We start from the raw sequence: 6,166 nt of genomic DNA on the forward strand, positions 1-6,166 counted from the left end.
GGCAGTGGACAGAGCCAGTCAGGGCACAGGCTGACTCTGGCCAGCAGGCCTGCTGACTTGGATATGTCCCTGGACCGACTCCCTGACGTGGAAAGTTAAGGGTTCTTTGGAAAGTCAGTTAGGTGTTGTTTTGCTGGGGCAAACATGTAAAAGAACGTTTCATTAAAATGGATACAGGTGTGAAAGGCTAAGGCAGACTCATGAAGCAGACACTGGAGAAAGGATGCTCTGCTAAAGCAAGCATGTGAAAGGAAACATGCTGAAGGATTCTTTGGTAATGACAGGCATGTATTGGTCCATCTTACATTGTGTAGTTGAGCTGCATTTGTCAGGATTCAATAGAGAGAAAGGCACCCCAAAACTTCTGTTGGTGTACTGCAGTTTCTTGCTGCTTCAAAGGACCAATTGGATGTTCCTGCTGAGGTAAGACCCGTGGAGGACGTAAGATGTTTGCAGGGTACAAACAGGACTCCACAGAGTGATTGGAGACAGCTTGGTTTGCTGGTACAGCTAGCTGTGCAACAATTGTGGGTCTCACATCTTCACTGATCTTCACTTCCCTAAGAGAGGAACAGTTGAGGCCCAGTTCAGTGAAGGCAGAGGCTACACAGTGTGCCGCATCCCTCCGGACATTTTGGGAGTGCGGCTGCTGCACACGGATGGTGTTTGTCTTTCCTGTGCCAGGAATGGAGCATCATACTCAACGGGCAAGCACTCCGTCACTGAACAACACCCTCGTCCTCTGAGAGGGAATGTTAAGGTTGATTTTTGCTGTAGACGGGAGGACTGGGGGCAGGGAGGAGTCGGAGCACAGCAGGAGGAAGGATACAGAAAAGCTGCACTAAGAAATGGAGCTCTGGGAGCCGGAGGATCTTCCCACAGGAACACGGATCTTGGAAAGACGTCTAATGGAGTTTGCGTGAAAGACATTCGTTTATTCAAGTTTGCTGTGTGGGGTGAGTGGGAAGAAGGACCCAGGTAGTTTGTGTTGGGAAACAGGGTATTGGAGGACAAGAAAAATTGTCTTCAACAGCAAGACTCCTGGAGTGTGAGTGGTTCAAGCCCCTGCCGTGTGCTAATCAGAATTTCAAAGGCATCTTTAGATGTTCTGTAACAGATCACAAATGTGGCATGGGCTGTTTATCACTATCTAGGTCACATTTATTAAAACACAGAAACCTGAGCTCTCTTTAATCCATGAGATGAAAGCGGGTTCCAGACAGCAGCAAGAATACAAAGGAATATTTTGTCAGCGTGACCTTAAAATCACAGGGTTTTAGAACGAGTATAGCCAATTCCCAGGACAGATTTACAAAGGAGGGCTAACCACCTCTCCCCACCTATCTGTGATACCTGAATTAGCCAGTATTCCTCTACTCCATAGGAAGGAAGGACAGGAGGAAGTGACCCCTTGGGGAATATACGTGTCTACTAGATAAGAACATTAGTTCATTAAGTTAGACAACATCTTCTTGGAAGCCATTGCTGTATATTATATTAGCTCTGGAAATGAACATTTTCAAGTTTAATGCCTGTTAAGTCACATGTGTATCCAGAACTCCTGTCTCCAGAACACAGGTGCTGCCCGTAGCCTGCCTGCCTCACAGAGGGTCCTTTCTCTTCAGTTTTCACTCATAGGATCCCCAGTAATTTTCACTTCTCTGAAGAAAGATGAATTCTGCTGGAACAGAGCATGAAAGTGTGTTCTCGTAGCCTGGGTTAGCCCTAACACCCTGTCCAGGTTGGGGGTGGGGGCACAGCACTCTTTATTTTCATGTCACTGTCTCCATATGCAAAATTCAAACTAGACAGGTGGCCTGAAAGGATGGTGGCTGAGGGCTCTGCTCTCCACCACTGCTTTGGTCATGATATGCTGTGGCCTCAGGGAATATACAAGCAACCAGGGTTCCCACACACTAGGGTCCAGTGTCACTTCAGGGCCTCACAGAGAGTAGGAATTGCTAGGGGTGTTTGGGAGGGGCCCTGGGTGGAGTGCAGGAGTTGGGAACATGCCAGCCAGCTCTGTGGGCGGTGACTCAGTGGGAAACAACGCAGAGAGTGGTGAGCAGAGACCTGGCCAAGAGTGGCGTGAGGACGGAGAGCTGTCTCTGGCACCCTGTACAGCTGAAGCAATGCAGTGACTTAGTCAGCTTTTCCCCCGGGTTGCACTGTGCTCTCTGATCTTTGGCCTACACTCTGAGCCTGTGGGGGCTGGGGGAGGCTGTGATGGGAGGCCTTTGCCTCCCACTCTCCTACCCACCCCTTCAACCACAGTAGAGGGAGCAAAGGAAATCAACAGATATCTTGAGGGGTCCTGCTGACCACAGACATGACGAGCTGTGCTTGTGGTTTAGAATAGCATCCCAGCTGAGAGGATGCGTGTAATCCCAAGTATGCAGAAGTCTGTCTGTGGTTCAATGTGGGACAGATTACAGTCTGCCATGTGTTTCTAGGAAACACTGATACGGTTTCCCTGGGATTATTATTAGACCAAAGATGCCACAGGAAGAGCAGCTCAGCAGGGCCGGTGGCTTCAGATCCATTTCTGCGGGCTCAGCTCTGGGGTATCCAGACCCTGGTAGCCTGTACCAGGAGAAGCCTGGTTGCTCCCTCCTGTGGACTCTGAGGATACCCGAGCAAGGTCTGGGCTCAGTGCTCTCTTCCAGAGAGCTGGGTGGTTCCAGATAAAGCACAATGCCTATTTTCATATTATTAAGAAGTCTTATTGCTAGCCAGGAGGCAGGGGAGACACCACCAATCTGAAGCTGGCCTCATCCATCATGCAGAATCCCAGGCCAGCCAGGGCTGCATGGTAAAGTCCTGCCATTTAAAAAAAGAAAGCAAGAAAATCACATTGACAACAAATTACTAAATATTACCGTTTGTTAGAGGAGTGGGAACAAGGGCAAGGGGATGTGTTCCATATTTATCTTTACATATAGTTTTGAATTTTAGGCCATGTGGACATACTATAAGTATGTATCATACACACACACACGCACACACACACACATTGAAAAAGAAAAAACTTAGAACGATTCCTTTAACAGGAACTTCCAGTCACCTGACATGCAAGTCACAGACTCTGTCAGGCATGCCTCCATCATCCTGGTCTTAGCTGTGGGCAGTTTCTCCCCAAAGGCCAGGGACTCTCTCTCTCTCTCTCTCTCTCTCTCACTCAGACACACACGCATGCACACACACACACACACACACACACACACACACACACACACACGACTCTTCTCTCCAGTTTCCAGTGATCTCATGACCTGTAGGCGAGGCGGAGAGGAATGAGATGTCTCCTGCATTTCAGTCCTTGAAAGGGATGGGAATGAGGCCAGAGGGCCCTTGTGGAATGGAGGCATCTGCAAGAGTCACTAAGGTCCCTGAGCCTCTGGGACTGCCCCTCACTGCAGCCGAAGGCCACCAATGGGTCCACGCGCCCCCAGAGCTGAGAAGCAGAAGAGCTGCAACCCTTAGTTCTTCAACATCAGCTTTTCTACAGCACCCAAGTAAATGGAAACTGAAGGCTGTGTTAAAGCTGGCCTCACGAGTCTAGGTCCCAGGGTTTGATTTATTCTCAAGCTCAGTGTATTGTAATTGTTGTTGTTTGGTTGGTTTTGGTTTTTCGAGATAGGGTTTCTCTGTATAGCCTTGGCTGTCCTGGAACTCACTCTGTAGCCCAGGCTGGCCTCAGAAATCAGAAATCCGCCTGCCTCTGCCTCCGGAGTGCTGGGATTAAAGGCGTGTGCTACCACTGCCCAGCTAGTTTATTGTAATTTTGATAGAGTTTCATTTAGTTAAAATCATTTAGGCTCATTGTATATCAGTGGATATCAACAGCTTTTAACTGTCAAGGCTCTGACACCCTGTGAGTTTTGTACTGTTATAGCACACTGGCCCAAAGCTGACCTTTTTCCTGTGAGCTGCCTCCTGGAGACAGCTGCTGTCAGATGCCCGTTGCTTTCCCTCAGGTCCTCCCAGCCACGGCAGTGGTTGCTTCTGGCTGGTGTTCATTGTCAGAGCTCTAACCCCAGGGCCAGCTTCAGGAAGGTTCTCACATGTAAAGTTGTATGGAGACTGCCCAACGGCTGTGCTCCAGACTTTCGTTCTCACAGCCCTTGAGGCCTTTGACCTTGTACAAGGCTCCTGCCTGACTGGGTGACCACAAGGAGACACCTTCTGGGATGACTGAGGGGAGAAAAGGACACCTTGCACCAACCCCTCCCCACCTGCTCTCACTTGTCCTCATACCTTCTCCAGAGGCCACTGGGGGAGAAGGGACATTCTGGGGAACTCCTCGTTTCTTCAACTGTGTCCCTGCCAGATGGGCACAGTTTTCAGCTGGAGAGACGGGTGGGCAGTTGTTTCCTTTATAAGAGGAGCAGCTTGAATGTGATTTTCCACACACTGACTCATGGGACTGTTGGTGTGGCCTGGACTTTGGCATGTGGTTCTGTCTCTTGCTGACTTGGAGACGGGGCTGGGGAAGCTGCTTTGATCTAGTAACATAATTTCTTCCATGACTGGGTTTTACCCATAAGGACACTTATTTTCTTCTCCAGTCTGAGGACACAGTGTGGGGATCTCTCACAGCGTCCTCCTGCCTGAGGATTCATCTGACTATAATTGAAGTTGTCTGGACTGAGCTGCCCTGGGAGGCATTTTGGTGTGCAGAACCAAATGTAAAGGTTTATGGGTATTCCAGACAGGACTCCCTGGCTGTCTTTTTAATGCCACCCAACTTTTAGGGACATTTGTCTGAGGAAGTGACTCTGCTGATTCTCCCTAGTCATTAGTTTCCTTGGTTTCCACTTCCTGTTTTCCATCTTGACTGGGTTCCATTCACACCAAGGCAGCAAAGCCTCACCCCTCCCAGGCCTCATTCCTGGACCCAGTGGACAGCAGGCAGCAGGGGAGCACACGCCAGTTAGATGGTAAGTTAGGCCATCGCCCAGCGTTGAGCCCAAGATCCCTCTGTGATCTGGAATACTGTAAGACAAAGGAGATAAAGCTCAGAGCTCCATCCCAAGCTAACTAAGGATTCAAAAGCTGTTAGCTGCTCAAGTCATCAATTAACAACTATAAATAAGAACATGAGTGCTTTCCTATTTAACAATTCAATAACACAGGCATCTACAGAGTGAAAAGTAAAAGTGCCCCGCACTGCCCCTCTTTCCCAGCATTACTAAGAGCGCTTTCCCTGCCTTGTCCTTCCTAGGGGAGGAGAAGCTTAGCACCTGGTGAGTACAGCTGTGTGAGCCCAGCAGTGTTTGGTCATCGAGAAGCCACCTGGCTATGGTGGCCCTGGGAGGGTTTTGTTTTTGTTTTGTTGTCGTTTTGTTTTGTTTTTGCCTGGTGATGTTATAGCTGCCCCACTGTGAGTACAGACATTCTGTGATGCTTATACAACGATGAGCTGCTCTAACAATTCTTTTTTTCAGAATGTGTTTATACAGTGAAGCAGCCCATGACTATATAGCCTAAGTGCAAACACCCAAGTGAATGCTAGAAGTCTATCTCCTGTCCAGATTAGAAGTTCTCCATCGTTAGCCCTTCTGCCATGATGTCTGCCTTGGGAGGGAGGGTTCTGAGGAATCTGAACCAATGTTCTTATCTCTACATACAGGCATGTGCATGCACTGCCTGATATACGTAATATGAACGTAAATACAAGTGCATACGTTTTTAAATATGTGTTGCTGTGGAAAAGAGTCTCCTATGCTCTTGAACTAGCTATGTAGCTAATGCTAACAATAAACTTCTGATTCCCCTCACCTCCACTTCACGAATCCCGGGGGTAACAGGTGTGCACCACTATACACACTACATGTGGTATTGGGGATTGAACAGAAACTATGGCCCCAGAGGACTCCAGGAACCATCAGGGACTTTGGAGGAAGGAAGAACTGAACTCAAGGCCATGCCCCATTCTCCTGTCTTCTGAGCCCCTGCAGACTTTAGTGGATGCCAAAGGGCAACCTCACCTAGAAGCTGGGGCAGAGGGATATAAAGAATGGTTCTGGGAAGGAAGGAGTAAGGCTACATGGAACTGATTCCCTGTGACCTTGTGACTTCAGAGGCAGGGAGGAAAGCCGAAGCCTGAGCTTGGTTACCCCAAGTGAGTCCCTGGGTCCCCATCTGTACCCCAAGTTTCCTAGTG

At 48.9% G+C, this 6,166-nt stretch overlaps 1 long non-coding RNA gene across 1 annotated transcript; it reads right to left on the reverse strand.

Moving 5' to 3' along the window:
• Positions 1 to 222: 222 nt before the first annotated feature.
• Gm39608 lies at positions 223 to 4,406 on the reverse strand. The gene is made up of 3 exons (XR_872289.2): positions 4,258 to 4,406; positions 830 to 2,820; positions 223 to 742 (listed from the first exon to the last, which is right to left on the reverse strand). It is a non-coding gene; the product is annotated as a predicted gene, 39608 (long non-coding RNA).
• Between the last annotated feature and the right edge of the window lie 1,760 nt (positions 4,407 to 6,166).

This window comes from Mus musculus, chromosome 11 (genome assembly GCF_000001635.26).
Source record: "Mus musculus strain C57BL/6J chromosome 11, GRCm38.p6 C57BL/6J".
Taxonomy (NCBI): domain Eukaryota; kingdom Metazoa; phylum Chordata; class Mammalia; order Rodentia; family Muridae; genus Mus; species Mus musculus.